The sequence below is a fragment of the Astatotilapia calliptera genome, chromosome 2 (genome assembly GCF_900246225.1).
Source record: "Astatotilapia calliptera chromosome 2, fAstCal1.2, whole genome shotgun sequence".
Classification (NCBI taxonomy): domain Eukaryota; kingdom Metazoa; phylum Chordata; class Actinopteri; order Cichliformes; family Cichlidae; genus Astatotilapia; species Astatotilapia calliptera.
The window spans coordinates 21,600,943-21,623,918 of NC_039303.1; positions in this window are offsets into that span (position 1 = coordinate 21,600,943).

Consider the following 22,976-nt stretch of genomic DNA (forward strand, 5'->3'; position numbering starts at 1 on the left):
GTTAAACAGTCTCAGCAGTGTCTGAGCTTCCTGCTTCCTTCCAGGACTTCTCTTCCATCCATCCAGGAAGTCGAGCACAGATGCTGTCTCAGCAGAGTCCATAACATCATCAGAGACTCCGCCCACCCCCACCATGCACTGTTCTACCTGCTGCCCTCTGGAAAGAGGTTTAGCAGCATCAGGACCAGGACAGCCAGATGTTACAATAGTTTCATTCTCCAGCCATCAGCACACCAACCACCCACCCTGACTGCCTCCCCCCTCCCCTCTGTCCCCCATGACTCTATATTTACAGCAGTGTCATTTCATGGCTGAAATGATGATTGTAAACTTTTCTGCTGTTCAAGATATTAAAGGTCCTGCACAGCTTTTCTTTGCCAATAAAAATATTTCATAACCCTAATAACATTTCTTTTCCTATATTGTTACACGTTTATCCAAGACTCGTTTTTATATTTGAAACCTTTAGACTTATTTTTATTGATTTATTTATATTCTACAGTCTGATGACGAGTAAATGCACCACAATTTCATCCTGATGTGCACTAACTGTTCTGAATGACAATAAAGTGGTGATTCTGTTCTATTCTGATAGCTTAAATCAAAGCTATTTTACGTAAATATAAGTGAGCTGATGTAGCCTGATGTTAACAACATGAAGTGTTGTGGGACGATCTAAAAATGTGTATAAGGTGGATTTATAAGTGCTTTTGTGGTCAATGATACAGAAACTGCAACAATGGAAGGAAACACACATGTGTGTGACTGCACAATACAATCACACATTCATACATAAAAAATATTAATTTCTATATAGAATTAACCCTCTGGGGTCGCCGGACGCGCCGGCGTGTCAAAATCACATGACCATTGGGGCTCGCTCGGGCCATTTCGGAGGTGGGGTGCCCCCGGCCTCTCGGCCTGGGGCTCGGTCACTCAGGCACAGCTGGCTGCCGGCGGAGCTCACGGGCGCGTCACTGCAACTCCCCCTGGCTTCTGCTCCGCGGCTGCTGAATGAGCCCTCATCTGGGACTCTCCTCAGCTCTTACTAGAACAGTGGCGCGGCTGCCCCTCTGTTAGTCTTCCTTGGTCTCTTGTGCTCTGGGGGCCTCTGGATGTCTGGAGTTTTGATCTCCTCCATACCTGCTTCATACCATAGAGGACAGGGCTGTGGCTCGCCACACTCTCTAGTAGATCATTACATGGAGAAACCTTTGGAATGCAAGCATGCTGATCCACACAGGTGTACACACGGGTATTCACAGACGTGGACTACAGCTTTCTTGGCTGCTGCCTCAAAGCACATTGTGCGCTGTCTATCTTGCGTGTTGCACAATATCGTTTATTATTTAGTAATTATTGATATCTATTGCTAGCTAGTTTATTGTGATGGTGCTTTTTTTTTTCTTATTATGTTGCTCTTTGTTGTTTGCTTTCTCTTCTGTTTTTTTTTCTCTCCATACAGGTGATCCAGGTGTTTTATTTTTTTTGTTTGTTTGTCTGTTTGTTTTTCTCTCTTCCCCCCCTTCTCACTGTCTCTTCTCCCCTTTGGTTTTCTTTCTCTCCCTCTCTTTCATTCTTTCTCCCTGTCCTATCCCCCAGTCATGTCTGTCCCGTTTGTAACAACTGAAAATAAAATAAACTCATAATTATAATAAAGGTCAATCAAATGGACCAATATGGCAAGGCCATGATGATCCACTTAATAAAATAAATCCGCTTGGCATCGTTCTTGGCCTTAAGACAACAATTCTGATGGCTATAGATCCAAACGGGACAAAAATAAAAAAAAATAAAATAAAAAATCACATGACCAATTTAAGACGACACAGCTACAAGATGCAGTAAGTCAGAGTCTCCATTTCACCTTGGGTCGAAAGTGCGGACTTCAAACTATATACCAGTTTTTGAATTGTGTCGATGGGCCACGTAAAACCAGAGTTATGATAAAAAATACACACGATGTTTTTTTCTGAACAAAACTGGTGTTTACAGCGGGAAGAACGGTAAAAACGGCATTTTCTACAGACAGCGCTAGCAAACACTTTCCGCTTGCGAGTGAAAAAAGAAAAAGAAAAACACCCCTTCCCTATTGGTGTTAGAGTTTACCATGTCAGCCAATCAAAAAAATGATATGGCAACATGTGATATTTAGTTGTTTAGGGAGAAGGGGAAGTTTTTAGGAGTGACACCCGCGACGGAAAGCAGGCGAGTGAAAGACACAGAGAGAGAGAGTTTTCATATGTGAGACATTAGTGACGTTTAGCGTGTTTGGACGCTATAATAAGTTTGTTGTGTAGTTATTGTCTTGTATTGTGTGTCAGTTATACTGCTGAATTTCACATTTGCTCTAAAAAAGCCATCAAAGGCAGATTCCAGTGTAAACGCTGTTCCCACATGGAAAACTGGACTGATGCACCTCCTGCTGTCAGACCTGCAGGGTTTAGGCCTGTGCTGTTCTCCTCTGTCTTATACTGAACACAAACTACATTTTTGGACTGGCACAAATAATTTGTGTGGCTTCTTATTTGATGCAGAACACCTGATTGTTCTGTAAATAGACTTAAATGGTTATATAAAAAACCCCTGAGGCCTTGGCTGCATTTTTAGGTAAATAGTATCATATAACTTTGTTGTTTGCAAAACTTGTGCGTAATTTTTAGAAATGTACAATTTCTATTTGCATTTCAAGTTATGAAAATGATTCGTTAAACATGTTTGTGGGTTTTACAGTAAAAAATAGAACTTTTTTCTACTCGGATTTTGAATTTTTTGTCTGAATTTAGATCAGCTGTGCTAATATAGTATACCAAAATGAAAAAAATAACTCAAATTTCAGATATTTGAGGTTGTGCTGAAAATAATGATACCAAATAAGGCAAGAAAAACATATTTTAAAGGTGAAATATAGAGGTCAAATCAAAAGTAGTCAAAAACGGCCAATTATACCCTGGACCCCAGAGGGTTAAGAGCCTGCTATGATATAAATTACAAAAGGATGATCCCAAAGAAACACATTCATTTGCATTTCGTTATTAGTTCATAATTAATTGAGTATTTTAAATTAACAGTGTTGATATAAATGAAAAAAGGAAGATGATGAGTTTCTGCATGTCAGCACTTTCTTTGGATGTAAAAATGAATTATATTCTTGTTCAATATATAGAAACAGTTACTTTTATAGACTGTTGGTGTCAAATAAACAAACTAATATTTAAAGTTTTCTTCATAAATCTTTACAATACAGAGATAAAGAGAGTTGAGTCAGTAAATTCTGAATGTTTATAATGGAAACACAAACCTCACGATTTTTCTTCTTCAGGTCCTCTGCTGCTGTTTTCTCCTGCTGGAGCTGATTGATGATTTCAGTATTCATGTGAAATGTTACAGGAAGAAAGAGCAGAAGGAAGAAATGTTCATGTTTCAGACACAATAATGGAAACACAACCAGAGTCACATTAAAGCTCTGAATTAAAGCTGTATTATGTAAATATAAGTTGGCTGATACAAAAAAGCAAATAAATGAAGACTCTAAGGAAATATTTGAGTTTTAATGTCGTGTCTCCCAAAATAAAAGGGATTATTGGTTAAATAAATAAATGCACAAAATATAACATTTATCAAGTCTGATTTATAAAATAAAGAAAAGATTAAAATATTGAGATTTTTAAGCTTTTACTTGAGTGCAGCTGGATGTCAGTGTCACTAAAGGGTGTTTAGTGTCTTGTGTTGGTCGATAAAGCATCAGTGTCAGAATTAAATGTAAAAACATAAAAGCATTTTTTGTCTTTTGCCTTTGTTTCATCGTCCCTACGCATGCTCAATCATCCAGGTAAGTTTTCAGTGGGAGAAACCTTTGGTCACTCATCCAAGTGACTCTTCAGTCTCAGCTGACTGCAGGTTTCCCCAAATCTTATAAACAGTACATTTGCATAATGACTAATATGAGCACCACTGAAGGAACAATGGGCTGTGAGGTCAGATCCTTGATCAACATCATCATGTTTAAGGAACACGTCTGCTCACACTCAAAAAAATGAAATTGGGTGGTTGTTACATGCATAAGAGCCAAACTTGCAATTTGAACTAAATAATTCCATGTTTCTATGGTGAACGTAATTAAATCATGTAGCATCTGCATGAAATTCAGCAACTTAATTTTTTCTTGTTGAGATGACATCATACAATCTAGTAAGAGTGGCTGGATCCAGGCAACTAACCACTCTTACTAGATTGTATGAGAATACAACAGAATAAAGATTGCTGTCAATAAATGACAGTTAATCACAGCATCACTGCAAACAGCAGATAAATCAGCCTAAAAAAATATAATCAGTACAGCTCTGCTTATTTTCAATGAATTATATAAAATCAGAATTTCTGAATTTTTCTTCAGAGTGTTTCAATCACCAGAGAAAGAGATCTGATTAAACATGGCAGTCATGTAAATGCAGGAAGTTAGTGTATAAAAAATGAACCTGTTGTTTTGTGGAATCGAGCTCATTTCTCAGTCTCTCCATTTCTCTCTCCATCTCCTGTTTCTCTTTCTGGGCTTGACTGATGTTTCCAGAAAGCTGCAACTAAAAAGAAACAAAAACAGAGAAGACAAAAGTACATTTTTATGTTTTTTGTTATAGCATGTGGGTGATTACACAGAGGCAACAAATTAATTTCTATATGGAATCAGAATGGAGAAGCTAAAGAAAAAAACTGTATTTGAATTTCATTATAAGTAAATTAATTAAGCTTTGTCTTAAATTAAGAGTTTTCATATAAGAAGAGAGTATGTGTGACAACAACACACACTGTCTCAATGAGGTCAACAAATTTCTCTGTACATTTTCAACCAACAACAACACCCTGAAATAAAAGACAGTCTTCACCCTGATGAGAAAACACTGAATCTCAGAGTGACTGATGTCTGTAAAACTTTGAGCCGGACAACATTCATGGACGAGTACTCAGAGAGTGTGCTGAGCAGCTAGCACACGTCCTTACAGACATCTTTAACACCTCCCTTAATAATGAAGTCCTTGTAGAGTCCCTTCCACATCAGTCTTTGGCCAAACTGCTCCACAGAGCGATGTCCTCTGCTCGTTACCTGAGCTTTACGAGAACAGTCACGTATGAATGCTGTTTGTTGGTTGATCATCCCCCAGGAGGTGGTGAAAAAACTGACCCCTCCCACAGGTATCAGCACCCCCATTTGTATCTGGCTGCTGGTCTTCCTCAATGACAGAACTCACCCTGTGAGAGTGGGAAACAGCATCTTCAGCTCCACCTGTCTCTCCATTGTTTACTGAGCCCAATGCTTTTCACGCTGATGACACATGACTGCAGCGCTGCATCTTCCTCTAATCACATGATTAGGAACGCAAATGACACAACAGTGGTGGGTCTCATTATGGACAACATAGATCTGTCCTATAGAGGACCGGTGCAACAATCCTGAATGTCAAGAAGACCAAGAAGTTGATCATCAACTTCAGGACAAAACAGTCCAGTCATTCACCACTAATCACTGACAACAGAGCTGTGGAGGTAGTCAGCAGGGTCAACTTTCTGGGGGTACAGATAACTAAGAAGTGAGACTGGTCACCAAACACATCAGCACTGGTTAAACAGTCTCAGCAGTGTCTGAGCTTCCTGCTTCCTTCCAGGACTTCTCTTCCATCCATCCAGGAAGTCGAGCACAGATGCTGTCTCAGCAGAGTCCATAACATCATCAGAGACTCCGCCCACCCCCACCATGCACTGTTCTACCTGCTGCCCTCTGGAAAGAGGTTTAGCAGCATCAGGACCAGGACAGCCAGATGTTACAATAGTTTCATTCTCCAGCCATCAGCACACCAACCACCCACCCTGACTGCCTCCCCCCTCCCCTCTGTCCCCCAAGACTCTATATTTACAGCAGTGTCATTTCATGGCTGAAATGATGATTGTACACTTTTCCGCTGTTCAATATATTAAAGGTCCTGCACAGCTTTTCTTTGCCAATAAAAATATTTCATAATCCTGATAACATTTATTTTCCTATATTGTTACACGTTTATCCAAGACTCATTTTTATATTTGTCATGGTCCGGGTGTGTGCCAGTGTGTCTCCCTCCGAGCCGGCGTCTCCACCCCTGGGAGGGGCCTCAGTGTTTTTGCTGATCGCTCACACCTGTGGGTAATTTAGCCGGGGACTTATAAGGCCAGCGTACTCAATCTCTCTTCGCCACATTCTCTGCTAACATCAGTCAGTGCAGGCCACCACCATGATTCCCTATGTATTTTTGTGAATCACCTTGCCTCACTGTATGTTTGTTTTTTGTGCGCCTCTCTCTTAGCTACACCTACCTGCCTCCCTGCCAGGAGTTTTTTTTGGATTACACACCCGGACTACTCACCCCTCTACGTCATCTCCGACCACCTGTGGCAAGTACGCAGTACGAAGGAGGATTCTGAACCAACAACATATTCATATGTCTCCTTATCCTTATCTGAACATCTGCACTCTGTTACAGTGACCCCGACCTTTTCCTGGATCTAATGAGACTCGCTTTCCAGTCCAATCTCCGGAATAGCTGTCCTCTCTGACCCGGACCAGATTGTGACTTAGATTCAGTGGTGGAATGTCGTACTTGTCTAAACTCACCTTTGTTCATGAATATTTGTGGAGTCATTAAATATCATTTCTCAAAATCTACTTACTTAAAATCTACTTACTCAAAATCTACTTCGGCGTCCTGCATTTGAGTCCTGTCACTCGTCTAAAACGGTCTCGGCCGTAACAGTAGAATCTGGCCAGCAGTTATGGACTCAGCGGACGCAGCCATTCAGAGGCAGGAGGCGATATTAGGAAGTCATGAACAATCTATACAGTTCCTGTTAGCCCAGCAGCAGACTCTTAGGGATGGTCAAAGTAAAATACTGGAGTCTCTCCAGGCTCTACAAGCGGGTATTTCTACTGCTGCTGGTTCCGCCTCGGGCTCCGCGGGCCAAGACTTCGGTACACCAGCTCCTCTGCCACAGTCTGTTGCCTTTGCATCTCCACCTACATCGGTTTTTCGTGATGCCACGTCCCCGGAGCCCGAACCCTTTTCAGGGGATCCAGGGAGTTGTGGCGGTTTTCTGCTTCAGGTCGACCTTGTTTTCGGTCGTTCTCCGCGCTCATTTGTTGCGGATTCTGATAAGATATCTTATTTGGTGGGTAAACTGCGTAACCGTGCGCTTAAGTGGGCGGAGGCGTATCTATCGAAGAATCCTTTGTTAACCTGTTCTTATGAGGTGTTTTTGGGGGAATTCCAGAAAACGTTTGCGCATCCCATTTCTGAGGGTAGTTCTGCGCAGAGGCTGCTGGATCTTCGTCAGGGCCGTCAGAGGGTTGCCGATTTTTTTTGATTGATTTTCGTACTGCCGCCGCCGAAACCGGTTGGCCTGACGACGCTCTGCGTGGGGTATTTTTTTCGGGCATTGAATGAGGGTATGAAAGACCAGCTTGCCTCCCGTGATGAGCCTAAATCTTTTGAGGAGCTGGCGTCCCTCTCCCTTCGCATTGACAACAGGTTGCGTGACAGGGAGAGGGACAGGAACTACAAATCCCAGCGCCGTTTACCGCGCTCGTTTCCGGGTACGTCATCGTCGCCGCCTCTGACTGCAGACTCGCATGAGTTTGTCGCCTCGGCTTACGTCACTGATCCGGAGCCGATGCAGATTGGCCGGTCACGGTTGACACCGGAGGAGAGGGAGCGGCGGCGTCGGGCACATGCCTGTTTTTACTGTGGCTCGTTGGATCACTTGATTGCTGCATGCCCGAAGGAGGGAAAAGGCGTCGCCCGCCGGTAGAGTCGGGGATACGGGTGGACGGTTCGAACTCTGGTCAGAAACCCCGTTTTCAACTCCCTGTCACCTTGGAGATGCTACAGATCACTCATTCATGCACAGCCTTGTTAGATTCCGGTTCAGAACAGAATTTAATCAGTCTCGCTCTCGCTGAACGATTAGGCGTTCCGCTTGTGCACCTTGAGCCGCCCATTCCAGTTAGAGCGATTAATAACCAGGTTTTCACTAAGATTTCTTTTCACACTGGTCCAGTGTCACTGTGCACTTCGGGAAATCATAGGGAGAGACTCACCTTTTTTGTCCTCGATTCACCTGATACTCCTCTCACTTTGGCTGTGTTTGCACAATCCGCACTTGGATTGGGAGGGGCAAAGGGTTATCAGCTGGAGCCCTTTTTGCCACTCCAATTGTCTGACTTCCGCCCGTTTTCCCGGCCCGGGGGAGGCTTCGGGGACTGATGCATATGTCCCCGATCTCTCCGGGGTGCCGCCGGAGTATCATGATTTGCGGGAAGTATTCAGTAAGATCAAAGCGCAATCCCTACCGCCCCATCGTCCTTATGACTGTGCGATTGATTTGCTCCCCGGGGCGCCCTTGCCCGTGAGCCGATTGTATAGTATCTCTATGCCAGAACGCGCTGCGATGGAGGAGTATATTTAGGGATTCACTAGCGGCTGGGATAATCCGTCCGTCTTCATCCCCCGTGGCAGCTGTTTTTTTTTTTTTTGTTTTTTTTTTTTTTTTTTGTGGACAAAAAGGATGGGTCTCTTCAACAGTGTATTGATTTCAGGGGCTTGAATGACGTCACTATTAAAAAGAAGTATCCCTTGCCACTCATTAGCTCCGCTGTTGAATCCCTGCAGGGTGCCACGGTGTTCACTAAGTTAGATCTTCGCAATGCTTAACATTTGGTGCGAAACCGTCAGGGAGACGAGTGGAAGACCGCGTTTAACACCCCCTAGGCCATTTTGAGTATCTCGTCATGCCTTTCGGTTTAACGAATGCTCCAGCGGTGTTTCAGGCCCTTATTAACGATGTCCTACGGGATTTCCTCGACCGGTTTGTGTTCGTCTATTTAGATGACATTCTTATTTTTTCTAAGACTCTGGCTGAGCATCGTTCGCATGTCCGAGCTGTCCTTCAACGCCTCTTGGAAAACAGACTGTATGCCTGAGCTTATTCAACTCCTCTCGTCTGTCTTTAGTTGTCACGGCAACTCAGAGAACATTAAAAGGATAAGCGACCCTGAAAAGGATAAGCGGAATGGATGGATGAACACTTATAAATATTGTGTTTTACATCTGATTGCCTCAAGGCCTTATGACATCCTCCACACTATGCACTTGAACATATTCTGATGAAGTTGTGATAAACATTTAATCTTATAATCACTGAACTATATATTTTGCTCTATAGAAACCAAACGAATATAACATGGCTGTTGAGGGTGTTGAGACCAAAACTTGAAATCTGGTTTAAACCAGGTTTTTTGACTGTAGATTTTATAGCTCTGATGAATTCTATTAGCACAAAAGAAGAACAACTGATCTCTGCCAACAGGTTTCCCACAGCAGCCGTGGATTTCTGTCATTTCTTATGAGATGATCTGACCAAAACCAACCCAGAAGTTGCTCAACATGTAACATGTTTAAATAATCAGTTGTTCAACTTGTAACACTTTATTCAATCAAGACTCAGTTAAGTGAAGCAAAAGCTCTTCTCATCCATCTAAATTTCCCAAATACTAAAATTGGTTTAGTCTTTGTTTAATTAAGTAGAAAATGCAAAAAATCTTATCAACTAAGAATATGTTGATGATTCACTGCTGTGTCTGATTTATTAAGTTAATTTTCTTTTTTGAAATATTTTCTCAAACTTATTTTAAGCTAGTTAAGCAACCAATCAATTATTTGATCAGGTAACAACTCATGAGCTAAAGCACTATTCTGGGAACGTTTGTGTGTCTGTGTGTTTAATATTGTGTTCATTTTTCTGTGTCAGACAAATAGAACTGTAATGTTGCTGTATCTGTGTTATGGTGTTTCAGAAACATTTATATATAATAAAAAAATGAAGTTAAGTGAAGTAAGAAATGGAAAAAACAATCTTGATCTTTTAATATTAAATTTTTTAAGTTCCAAAACATGTTTCACATTTTTCTTTTTCTGTATGTAAACATATATTTTGTTTCTTTCTTTTCTCATAGATGATATTTTCACTGGGTGTCACATAAATGGACCCAAAAGCAGACACTATGCTCAACAGCCACAAGTTTGCAGTGAGTTTATTTGCGACAAAGTAGTGAAAGTTCACGGCGGGAGTTTCACGGGGCAAAGTGCCTGAAATGGGAGAGAGAGTGGAATTAGTGAATGGCGAGGTTTGTGACGACGAGAGATTAAACAGTGAGAATGGGGTTTGCCTTACTTGTAGCACGGGGGGGGGGGGGGGGGGGGGGGGGGGCAGGAGAGCTGTGGATCGAGGGCAGGTAGTTAAGGGCAGTTTCCAGCAGGTGAAGAGCCGCAGATGTCCTTACAGGTGGGCGACAGCGTGGGAGAAAACCAGGTGAGGCTTGGATCCGCTGATCCGGATGACACTGGGATTGTCTTTATATATATTTTTGTCAATTATTTTAAAACAGTTAACAAATTTAAAGTTGAATGAATGAAATGAAAGTAGTAACTGACATCCACACCCCTCTGTTGGGTCATTTTATTTTAAAATATGTTAATATATATATAAGTTATTGTTCTTGCCATGCTTACTATTTAGCTGCAGAAGATACACTGACATGTTTGCAGCTACAAGGCTTATGTAGAATTTTTAAGCCACAAGCTGGCACTGAAATGATCACGCTGACGTATTTTAACTCTACTGTGAACCAACATTTTCTCATGCGGTTTGTATCTAAGAAGCTAAAATTACTGGAGCGTCTGCAGCATCTAAAATAACTATATGTCGAGTAAACTGAGATACTGAGAGGTCTTTAAACATGCTCAGCAGGCCTGTGGTTTTAAACTCTTCTGTGCATGACAAGTTTAACAGCAACCAACAAAGTCAAAGCAATAAAAAAGGAAAAAAGTATATAGTAAAAAAAAACTGAAGTCGAAGTATTTTTTACAATATTTGCAATCACCCGTCATAGTGTAACTCTTATAATTGTCCAGTTTACTGCACTGTTTTATTATCTAAATGTTAAAACTTCCAGAACATTCTCCATCAGTCATCTTTATATACAAATACCATTTATGTCTGTGTAACACTGAGTTTTCCAAAGTGAAGTAATCCCACTAACAAAAGCAGCAGAACCACCATCACAATGGTGAAAATAGTCCTCAACATTAGGAACACCTGGACGGCAGAACAAGAAGATGAGCAGGTCTCTCTGTGAAGTGCTGCAATGATAAAAATACATCTGCTGTAAAACAAATAAGGTTCACCTTTAAATGACAGAATGGGAAAACTGATTGTCTCCACTTAATTATATTTAGCTACACTCTAAAATTATCATTTATTCTAGCTCTTAATTTCTGATTTAAAATGTCTGATTTGTACCTGTGACAGTCAACAAGCTCTCTGGTGATTCTCCAGCATCAAACATCTTACACTTGTAGAGTCCTTCATCAGACCTGGAAACTTTGTGGATGGTCATCTCTCCTGTGTAGCTGTTCCCGATGAGGAAGCCATCTTTATAGAAATCAGCTGTGAGGTTTGAAGTCTTTGTCTTGTTCCTGCAGCGCAGAGTCACATTGTTTCCCTCCTTGACAGGGACAACAGGACTCTCTAGGACAACAGAACCAGCTGAAAAACAAGACTTTTTATCTGATACAGAAATCTGTAACATTTCAAACCAAGCAAGCAAAACACTGAAATAATAAGTGGAACAATTTTTTAGTTAACAGCTGCCATGGTAACGACGTTTTGGACTCATTGATAGTCACTCATTTTAATGTTAATTTGTATTAATAGTACATAAGACTGAACAAATACTGTGGCTTGACTCATCAATATTGCGGCAACATTTGAATGGAATCATTATGATTCATTAAAATAATTAAGTTAAATGCTGTTTGCAATGAATAATAATAATAATAGTTCCAAATACTATAGTTATAGATAACAATAGAACATTTTTATGTTATAAAATGTTTCTGAATGACATAAATCCATCAGGTTATAAATGACGTCATAATAAAATATTTCGGTCACTTGAGTGTTAAACATACGAGTTATTGTGATGTTGACACTGATGCTTTTCTCTCCTGCTCCAGTCTCACACCAGTATTCACCGCTGTCTGTTGCATAGGCTCGATGAATCGCACACAGTAGTGTTGGTGAGCTCTCATCACACACTGAAATGAAGGCCTCAGTATTTCTGATCCCTTTTAACCCTTTACAGCCGATCGGAGCGGGCACGCTCCGTTTTGCGTAACTATTTTTAAATCCCGGTAGCTCTGCAACCACGTAAGCTAGCGCAATAATTTTTTTGCATATGAAACTGGAGGAGTTGTACTTACATCTTATGCCATCAGCTTGTCCTAGGTCATGGTTTCCTTCCACATATAGCTTTGCAAAAACTGCATAAAAATCACTTGCAGCAACAAAAACATGATATTCCAGAAACACGCTTCGCCGATCCATCAGCTGTTTGTAACACTTCCTACGTCCATCAGCGTGAACTATCACATGACCGCATGACCTGCCCGAAACCGGAAGTGACGTCATTTTGCGGAAATGTAGTTTTTTTACGATCGGGGCTTTATGAGCTTGTGTTTTACTTGTTATGTGTTTTAAAAAGTTATGTTTGACTTTATGACTTTATGTGTCGTTTCTGGGATGCTTAGGACTCATATTGCACTGCTGGAAATAGTTTATTTTGATGCATATGCTGTTATTTTGCAAATTTGCACTATAATATTTATTTTCGTTTTTCCTGCAGTATATAAAAATTGGTGTATTTCAAAAATAAAACTATGAAGACACTCAAAATAAATTTCCTGTGGTGGGAAACTAGTTTGTGTAACTTTTTTGTATTTACAGTTTTGAGGGATAAGCCTTTTAAATTTCTCTAACTAGAAATATATATTAAAAAAACAAAAACGATTTTCAATTTTTTTGTAGTTTATTGCACTTTTTTGCAATTTATGTAATTACTATGCACCTAATGCAGACATATTATTAAAGTTTGGGCTATAATGGTTGTATTGATGTATAGCAACTTGAAATGCTCCCAAAAATGGCTCCACAGCATGTAAAAATATAATATAAGCTCTGGCGGACTTGGTTCTATGGTAGGTCTTAAAGGGTTAACTGAGAAGCTCCATCAAGACCCTCACAGTGAAAGAAGACAGACTCCAGTTCAAAGAACTGCAGTCTTTTTGGGACGATGCGAAACGCAGCATCTTAACCAGAAAGACATCAAATGAAGTTACTGTATAGAGTAAAGGAACAATCAATCAATTTTGTAGTAAACAAAGGTTTGTTGACAAAATTGTGTGATTTAAGAGAGAAACTTGCTCAGCTGCTTACCCCTGTTTTCAACATGTGCGGCCAGCAGAATAAATACAAGTAACACTGAAAAATTAAATAAATTATCAGCCAAAGAGTTTGTTACTGCAAATATAAACTCGGTTACAAATGAACTTCTGCACACGACCTCCTGCTGAATATTTATAAATGATGACATTTTAATCTGTCAGACCTTCAGTGAGTTTTATTTAATGCAAACTGTGAACATACTGACAAACATGACAACGACCAGATTGACAGAAGCACTGTAATTAAATAAGTTTCCAATGTTAATGCTGTTAAAACAATTTGTGGAAGTTTTATTCAAGTACACAGAAATATGTAAAACCAGAGAACTCACACATTGTGAAGCCGACAGCTGTAATCTTCATGTTGTCCTGCAGATGAATGTCTGAGCCTGAAATACAGCTGCTCTGTACTGCAGATGAAAACTTCTTCTTCCTGCAGTTTGACTTTAATAACATGAAGCCTGACTCACTGTGGTTCTACCAGAGAGCAGGCTGAGGACAAAGAGAGCAGTTAGAAGTTTGATACTGACCATGAACTGCAAAAACAAGTCCAGCTGAAACTATTCTTTACATACAGATGAGTTACAATATATTTGTGTCTTTGTTTTAGGTTTTGAGTATTTATCGCTTCCTTTAAATTCAATCTGCAGATCAAACAGCAGTTTAAGATTAATATCGACCTCTACTGCAGTCTGCACGTCAAAGTGTCCTTAAGAAAGATATTAAACGCCATGTTGCCCAAATGCATCCACCAGAGTGTGAGTGAATGTTAAACTGCTTAAACACCAAATGCTCTATGAACGTCTGTGTGATTGTATCAATGAGGCTTGTAGTAAAAACAGCTATGAGCACTCAGTCAGAGTAAGAAAGACTGAGAATGCATCATCTATATTTATTCAAAGTATAAACTTTATTTATAAATGTCTCACATGTGAAGTCTCTATTGTTTTTATTACATGTGATTAGCTGTTTCCTATATGACAAATCAAACATAACCGTTTTTCAGCCTTGTTTGTATTCAAACACTGAGTGATGATGAGTCTAAGGGCCTGTGACTGACTGGAATCTAGAACACAGGTGAACATTCAATTAGTCTTTTTTATTTTTGCTTCACGAGGTACTTAGAAAGATTTTTGTTTCCTAGCATTAGTTTTGTTTTGTTTTTTTGCAGCGAACAATAAATCCAGTCACTCTGACCCTGCCTCCCCCTCCTTATTTCATGATTTGGTTTGGTCCAGGTGCTGCTAGCTGATGCTGAGCAGTAAGATGGTAGGGTGCTTCTGTTAATAGTGATAATAGGAGCCTAAGTTTAAAAAGAAAGGGAGACGGGTGGAAATGAAACTCGTAGTTAGGTCCACATAAAAGAAACTGCTTGACTTTGCTAGTATTAGATAGTTCACTTCACTTCTAACAGAAAAGAATGTGTTTGTGTTATTTTTAGCAAACATGTAATTGGTGCAGGCAGACCCTTTGTACGTATACTGCAAGTCTACGAAATCACTGATCTGCCGACCTACTGCCAGGTCAAACAGATCAAACCTCTTCTTCAGGCTCAGCTGTTCAACTCCCATCTGCATACTCTGTACACTGAACCACTGATACCTGAAGAAGTTGATGAGTTGTTTTATGTCAACAAATGAATAAAAATAATTTTTAGATCTCTGTCTTTGAGCTCCACTAAGTCTCAGGACAGAGACATATTTCTGCTGCATATACTTTGTTTGAAATCTGATATACAAACAATTGTTTTAGTTATAATTGCCAGTACGTAATATTATTTAAGCAGAGGGGAAGCTGTGAATCAGCTGAGACCGGAGCTGTCAGACTGTCACAACAAATGAAAACTAAAAATAAACGTGGCATCTGGCGATAAAGAAATCTGTGTGTGTGTGTGTACGTGTGTGAAGTGCATTTCACACAGATGATATAAAACAATCCTGAGAATCAGTGTGTAACAAATCAGTCCTGTGCTGCCACCTTCAGTATGATAGCTGAGATAACACATCACATGTGAATGTTTCCCCCTTTTTGAACACCATAAAGACAGATATGGTTTCAGCTCTATTATTTTATAACAGGCTCAAAGTTCAGCATTTGACACACTGTATACCTGATCTAACCAGATTCAACAATGAGTGTTAACCTGATAAATTAATATTTTTCCGGCATTATACTTTGATTAACAAGAAGTTTGAATCTTAACAGCCTATTTTTCCATAAATCTGAGCATATTACAAGCATATTACAGATTACAATATCCTTTGGCCAGACTATTACCCCAGCAGGGTACCTGATCACGGGCAGGACGTACGTGTTGATGGCCCAGATCTTGTTCTTACCATTCAGCTGACTCCTCAGGACTTGCCTGACCCTCTGCAGGTACTTGGTGGTTGCATCCTTTGTATATATCACCAATGTTCACTCTAAGCTGCGCGCGTGCGCAATTGCACACTGCTGGCACGGTTTCTGTGCACAGAAAATCTGTGTTGCGCACAAAAAAAAAATTAACCTGAATTGAAAATTAAAAATTTAACAATTCTGTTTTGCAGTGTTAGTTGGTGACTGGCTGCTCCAGTATGGGATTAGAACGATGCCACCTTATCCCATAGTCCAGCCAATAATGCGATTCACATTCATATATATGCAGTTAATCAACGTCATTGACAGGCTATGACAGCTTCCTTATGTGCCGACACTGGTGTTTTAGCTAGCAAAGCGGTGTGGCTGATTTGGACTGAAGCCATGTTAATGACAATGTGTACAACCATTAGAGATGTGAGCAGGACAGACGGAACAACTGATGGAAAAAGTGTGGACTTTATACCAGTTTTTAAATTGTGTTGATAGGCCACATAAAACCAGAGTTACGATAAAAATATCTGCAATGTTTGGTTTTCTTCCTGAATAATTACTGCGGGAAGAAATGGTAAAAGCAGCATTTTATAAGGAAAACACTCAAAACCACCTGTGAGCAAAAACAAAAGTCAATGGAAAAGCGCGATGACCCGCGATTGCGGGTCCCGCGAAAATTCGGAAGCAGATTTGCGTCGCGAAAACGCCAAAACGCATGAAATGCGCGTCAGTGTAGCATGTCTGGCGCATTTGACTCGCGAATAAAACCACGCGCGTGAGTTTCTGTGTTGCATTTTGTGCATACGCGCGTTTCGCGTCTACCGCTCGAGTTGGAAAAATCTGAACTCCAGCGTCAAATCGCGCCGCGACAACCAATCAAGAGCCTGGTGACGTGGCTGTGACCTAGGTCAAAGGGGCATATCCAGCCAAAGCCCTCATACTTCAATGGAGGGAAGGCCAATCAATGCCGTAGCAAACAACCCGGAGCCGTACGACACCAGCTGCTTTCTGTACCGAGACAGGAATAAAAAGGACCGAGCTTGGAGGAAGATATGTGAAGTAGATCACTGGTGTCAAGCCAGCCTCCAATTCGAGACTTGCAGTCAAGCCAGCCTCCAGTTTATTTTACGTTCCCTGTGTATTCAAAGTATTACGGGAATGGATGTGGAAACCGGATTTCAAAATAAAAGCCAACTTCGAGTGAATTAACAGATATGTTAAGAACATAATAACATATAATTTAGGCTTTTTTTTTTTTTTACAAACTCTAATGTTAGATCTATATGACACAGCCTTGTACCCTAATTGTGCCCTGTCATCAAGGCCATCTTATTTTGGATTTCAAAGTAAAAGCCCTGTGAATCTTCATTTTTGAACTACTCTTTCAATGACTTAATAATGCTCTTAAAAGCAAAAGTCGTATTTCCAAATACTATTTGAACTTTAACCAACACTTTCCAACCACAGTCTTTTTCACAGTAATACCATATCAATATCAAGTCAGTCTGATTTTGCCTTTCATAGTAATGGCCCTTTGAAATTGCAGATATTTGACTTAATCTTCTAACGATTCAAAATGCTCTAAAATGGCAAATTCCTGTTTCCACAGGGTAATTCCACTTTAGATCAACAGTATACAGCCCCACAGTGATACCATATTTCAGTGATAGTTGTATATCATATTATATCACTTCAAACAGAGGTGATCCAGCAATGCTGCACTAATGAATTAGACTAACAATTCACTTTTGCTAAAGTTATTAAGTTAGCTAAAGAGTTGGGATGCTGTGTAAGACATAAATAAAGCTAAAACACAAAGGTTTGGACACTGTTTTGCATGTTTCCCTACTGTAGGGGTCTCTGCAAGCATACAGAGGGGGTACTCTGACAGGGTACAAGATGACAACTTTGGAATTCTACTAGAACGTCGATCATATTTGTTTGTCAAAGCTGAATTCAGGTTAAACTACGCTAAATTAGCATTTTTAGCTAGCAGCTACAATAAGCATAAAAGTTACCTTACGGCTATCATTTGTTAACATGACGCTTGTTCTTATACATGTAATACATTTATAACCAACCTGAGAGTTTATCCGCTGGTCATTCGACATGACGAATGACTTCTGAAGTCTTAATTCAGCTCAAGACGCTGTAGATTCCCGTCAGTGACACTTTCGGTCCGCTGCTAAAATGTAGATCTAGTAATCTGCGCTTGAACCGGAACCGGATGTAAGTTCCAAAAAACTGAATTTTGGAACTGAAATTGAATTGTAGAACTGAAACTGAATGGTGAGAAGTGAAACTGAAATTATTCGAGAGCTGAAATTTTAAAGGATAAAATCCAGTTTCAAAGCAAATCAATTCATTTTCAAAATATAAAATTCAATTTCAATTTAGTGATGATCATTTTCAAACCATAAATTCAATTTCAAATTAGACTAATTCAAATTCAGTTTTCAAAAACATTTATTCAAGTTACAATTCAAATTCAATCTGAGCAATTCAAATTCAAATTTAACTTATTCAAATTCAGTTTCTGATGGCACAGATTTCTGCCCATAGTTACTACCCATCTCTGCTAGTGACAATGAAATCCAGTGTAATTAGGCAATATATAAAACAAGATTAGTTTAATGTATTTGTTGTCCTTTGAAATGCAGTTTGATAAAGATTAGATTTTTTTTAAATTTATGTTTGAATTCTTTCCCCAATAAAGATGAAAACCTCCCTGTACCTTAATAACGCGTTAACTGACTAACTTTTGATCAAATCTTTTATTTTATAAGCAGAACTGAAATATGATTTCCTTATAGGTTTTGGGGAGGAAACATAACACAGTATTTAAGATCAAAGCAATAATAAACAAACAAAAAGACAAAGACCATGACAACAAGTGTATAATCTGCTCTCATGAGTCTTTTCACTTTTTATTCAACTCCAGGAGAAGAAACAGAACAAAGAGGAAACTGAGAAAAAAATTCAGACCTTGCAGATCAAAATGGAGAAGGTTTTAATTTGTTCACCAGTGAGGTTCGCACACGTAATGCTTACACACACTTATTATTTTATTAGGTTTGAGAAAAGGAACTGTAATCACGTGGTAATCAATGAAAATAGAATTGAAGAATAGAATAGAATAATCCTTTAATTGTCCCACAAGGGGGAATTTGGTTGTAACAGCAGCCAAAAAGACAAATATACAAACAAACAGTAAGTACACAGGACACGGAACAGAAACAAGTCAAGGAACAGCCCAAAAATGAGTGCTGTGCTTTCTGATTTGATTTTTATTTTTAAAGAATTATTTTACATTTATGTTTACACCAACAGCTGGTGTGACAAAGCAAATTGCAAGGCACCCATATGTGCATGTGTGTGTGTAAGTCGGAAAAAAGCAATTTTAAAATGTGTAACTTGAATGTTGTTATACCCCCAACTGGTCACAGCAGATGTCCACCCCTCCCTGAGCCTGGTTCTGATGGAGGTTTCTTCCTCTTAAATGGGAGTTTTTCCTTCCCACTGTCACCAAGGAACTGGACTCACATGGTTTTTTTTTATTGTTGCGGTTTTCTCTGTATTATTGTACGATCTTTACTTGACAACATAATGAACTTTGTCTTTGTGACTGTTGTTGTGATTTGGTGCTATATAAATACAATTTAATTGAAATTAATTATATCTAAATTTTGTCTTTGTGATTGAAATGTATTTTATTTTATCTGTTGATGTTTTAGTAATATCACTTTTGTGTCACTTAATTGTATACATGTGGGATAGCATTCAGTTTACTTTATAGCACAATCTGTTAGGCCAGACCTTCCCAAAGTGTGGGGCCCGCCCCCTAGGGGGGGAGGGGGGGCAGAGCCATTGCAAGGGGGACGCGGAATGAAAAGGGTGGGGGGGGGAAACAAATCGCTTGGCCACTGCTAGCACGGGGCACCCACAAAAACGCAAAAAAAGCAGGAGATGAAGCATGTTTCCAAAACAACTTCATTCTAAGCCAAAGAAAATATGGTGAAGCATATCTTCCCTTTGGTTTCACCTGCACAAGTGCTGAGGTAGGTCTCCCCTGCAGAATTGGTTTTCCCTGTGTCGGGAGCAGCGCTGGGCTGTTTAAATCACGGACAAACAGTATCCCACAGCTGTTTATGTTTTTAAACCCATTTTGCAGAGAGGCATTTTTTGAAAAATGTATTGATAGCAATGTTGAATATAATTACACAGGAAAAAAAATCTACACGTAAAATAATCACACCGTGACGCCTCTGCCTTTCTAAATGGAGGGACAGTAACTGCGTGTTTATATGTAAGCATGTAAAACCTGAAGATAGTCAGATTAACAGTATTTTGTCTCTATCTGCCATTCTGCAATTCATCTCATGTAAACAATAACGTGGCGCACAGCGTGACGTAAAAAAAGGCACATACCTTTGACGTTGCGTGACAAACTCTGTATTCCTCGTCCACACGTAAACGGAAAAAAGGATTTTAAAAAATTTCAGTTTTCGATGATTCGAAACGCCGTTTATGTGTGGACGAAACAGCAGCGTTTTCAAAAATACCCGTGTAGGTGCGGACATAGCGTAAAAGAGTTAGTAGTTTATTTTATTACTACCTGTAATTTATTGCAGATTACTAGTATTTGGTTAATTGTTTACTAAATGTTTGAGGTGTGAAAGAAACCGCAATGGAGCAAAATATGGGTGTGTGTGGTTGGATGTGTTTGTGCGTGTACGTGTGCATGCAAACACATATAAATTCATACAGAAACCTGAGACTAGGTACTTACTTATCCTGAAGCACAGACTTGTGACTGCCATGTTGTCTAGTTGACTGAGCATTAGGCTGAAATACAGCTGAAGTATTTGAGAGTTTCCTGTTCCTGTGCAGAGTTAGAGTCACTGTAACCTCAGTCTATAAACAACCACAGCTGGAGTTTATATCACCCTTTCCCTTTCATTACTTACTGTATTTACTCGTCTCAAGAACAGGCTGTAAGTGAAGATTCACATTTTTTTAAAGATGAAGTTACAGTTTTACTCTAAAGAATACATGGGAAAACTGATTTAAGCCACTATGACACAACCAATTAGTTATTTAATTTTGAGAGCCCATTTTTAGGTTTTGAGCTGTGGACATGAAGCGTAAATGGAGAGTTCAAAATGGTGACTTCTCTGACTTTCTAATGCCAGCTAATGCTAACAAGCTTGCTTGGAAAGTGGAATTTGTGAATTGTAACCATAATAGGGCAATAATTGAACTATAATACTGGTGCAGAGACTTTCTGATTGGGCTGATATAATTAACTATGCTGCATTTTTAACCAAATATCATTATTGCAGATAATTAATTGATTTTTGAAATTCTGGGAGTCTATGAGGTTTATCCTACTTTTGGAGCCAGCCTTAATCAACTGCAGTTTGCTAACCCACACATGGAGAAATATGTAAAATTCACACAGAAAGGAACCAAGCGGTGGAATCAAACTCGGGACCTTCTTGCTGTGAGACAACAGTTGTAATCATTGAGGCAACACTGTGACACTGTGATGAGCACTGTTAGCTCTCCAGGTTTCTTGAAGGACATCCAAGCATCTTGTGATTATAGTAAGTTGATAGCTCTGTGGCTGGGAATCACATGTTTAATGCCAGTGAGTACATATTAGCATGTGTATGCTAACTTGTTTTGATAAATAATACAAGTTCACTGAATGTTATTTCATGTAAGGTGCTTTGAGTCTCAGCTAACATGTTTAAGTTCATGTTCTTTGTTAATTTAGTTAATTTAATTTTACAAAAAACAAAACAAAACAAAATCTCAAGGTAACAGGACCTTCAAAAGGACCTAGACGCCTGTATGTGAGAGTGGACCCAAATGCCAATTAAAACGGCACAGCGATAAGGTTTCTCCGAAGCTTTAATTTTTCTAAACACAAAGATAAGCAATGATATGGCGTGGGTGCTTGGTGGGGAGTCTTAATGTGGCGATACTGTAACAGAGGGAAATTAAGGTTAGGATCTGGGTGTGGAGAACAGTAACTGGTGAGAAAGTGAGTATTGAATTTGTGGCTTACTTTGCAGCTGGGTTGCGCAAGGTCCAGGCGGGGGTAGTCAGGTGAGCATCCAATTGGTGTATGCATGAAAGAGGTTCCAACATTGTTTTTTTTCCTGTGATCTAGAGAAGGCAGAAGGCAGGACAGGCATGTGAGAGTAGCAGGATATTTGAGTTCATGAAGCGAGTAAAAGGGAGAAGTTGCAGGTGGATGATCCCTTGATGAGATTACTATAGAGACACAAAAGCCAAGGTAAGTTGAGAACATTGATGAGAAAATATGAACCCATGAGGCCTGTTACCAACATGAGGTAGGTGACAAACTGGAAGCAAATGGCTGGCAACGTCTCGTGAATGCTGCCAACCGTGAGAGTTTATTCAGTCTTTTGAATAAACTTAATAGTAGAACCACCAATTCTTATCTTGGAACAAATATAAAGGGAAATTTCTAATGAGTGTTAATGTTAACTTCTTTGAACTGTAATGTTCCAAATTCACAAAAGTCTATCCAATTAACTGAATAAAAATACTGTTTGTGCCAGTTTATGCAACACATGGAGACATGTATTTATTGCACTCAATGCATATATACTATATCTCCATGTCCATTTGTGGCAATACGCATTGCAGCTTTTATTTGTGTTGCTGTTTGACCTAGAAGAGAACTTAGATCAGGGAACATTTTCTATTATGGTTGAATTTCTAGATTGCAGCTAGGATTAAAAGTTCTAAATAAAACTTGATGCCTCATTTCTTGGTCAAGAAAGCCATTCATTTTTAATTTTTTTTCCAATTCATATTTCTCCTCTTGCTGGCTGCTGGCAGGCTTGTATTGGAGCTCATATAATCAGTCACACTTGTCTTCTAACTGACCATCAGACTCTGATTAGACGGTCCTGCTACAGCTCATCTGGCTGAGCAGGTGCCCCATGTACTGAAGGCTCGAGTCCTCACTGCGAGTACCTGGGTTTGAGTCCAGACCATTTCCTGTGTGTCATTCCCCCTCACTCTCTCCTCCTGCCTATTGTCAGCACTGTCATGTCCAATAAAGGCAAAAATGCACATGTTCTGAAAACTCTTGATCATCTTCCTGTTTTCTAAAATTCTCGCTCGTCTTTGGTTTGCAATACAACAAACACAGATATTCTAAATTCTTTCTAATGTCAACATTGGATGAAACAAATTAATTAATAGAACTTCATCTCTTCATTT